Below are 1,073 nucleotides of genomic sequence, written 5' to 3'. Positions count from 1 at the left end.
TGCATCTCTCTGCTACTATGTATTCTAGTTGAAAAGACAATTTAGGTCTGGAGAAGTCAAAGGAAAAATGAAAAATCAAAACCATTTCTATTTGCACGCCACTCAATATGTCTCTCTCTTCCCCTTGATAAATGTTAGCCCCTTTGAAAATACCATTATTTCTATTTCACAAAAGAGAAAACTTTTCATGTCTGGGTTGGTGGAGGTGGTTCTCTGTTGGGTATTGTCCTGTGAGTTCACGCAGCCTGGGATCAATCTACACTTATCAGCTTTCCAGAGGTGATCACATTTGGGAATGCCCGCCCAGGCTAACAAAATCTCTAAGAAGTGGGAATAAAATCCGAACACTTTCACTAATTTCTAAGGAGCGGTACTCCTGACGGTCGAATCCGTCATTGTGTGGACCTGGCCAGCCAGCTCCTTAGGAGCCAAGTTATCAATGGGGGCTTGTGAGTATGAGAACAGAATGAGGGAGTTATGAATAGGAAATGTTTTTTTGTTTTGTTTGTTTTTTAATGGAGGTACTGGGGATTGAACCCAGGACCTTGTGCTTGTTAGGCACGTGCTCTACCACTGAGCTATACACCTCCCTATGAATAGGAAATGTTACTAGCATCAGACCCTGGAAAACTGATGCTCTCGTTCCCCTAGTGATGACAAGCCTGTCCAGTGGCTTGGGCACTTACCCCACCGGGCTGGGCACCATGTCCTCTGGATGCTGTTTGGAAAGCGCTTCTTCTCTCTCTGCTTCTGTGGCTGCCCAGTCTCTCGACTCGTGCTCACCTTCTCTAGATGTGGCCATACTGTTCCTCAGTGCTTCTCTGGGGTCTGGGAGTCATTTAAGCTGATGATGATTCTGATCAGTTGTATGGGAATCTGAATTTCAACCCTCAAAGACTCACTTCCAAGTCCCGTGCATTCGTGCATGCCTGAGTATGTGTGTGCATCTGTATCCATGTGTGTATGTGTATGTATATGTGTGTGTGTGCATGTGTGTGTCACTTACTGTCACGTATGCTCTCTGCCTTCCCTTGAACGTAGCTCTCCCTGACCCCAGCATAGCGGAGAGGACC

The 1,073-nt window shown here is 46.0% G+C and overlaps 1 non-coding gene across 1 annotated transcript; it reads right to left on the bottom strand.

Annotated features, from left to right (window-relative positions):
- Positions 1–516: 516 nt before the first annotated feature.
- TRNAV-AAC lies at positions 517–590 on the bottom strand. The gene has a single exon. It is a non-coding gene; the product is annotated as a tRNA-Val (tRNA).
- Between the last annotated feature and the right edge of the window lie 483 nt (positions 591–1,073).

The sequence above is a fragment of the Camelus ferus genome, chromosome 10 (genome assembly GCF_009834535.1).
Source record: "Camelus ferus isolate YT-003-E chromosome 10, BCGSAC_Cfer_1.0, whole genome shotgun sequence".
Classification (NCBI taxonomy): domain Eukaryota; kingdom Metazoa; phylum Chordata; class Mammalia; order Artiodactyla; family Camelidae; genus Camelus; species Camelus ferus.
The sequence above is the reverse complement of the archived record's forward strand: the minus strand, read 5'-3'. Positions and strand labels throughout refer to the sequence as shown.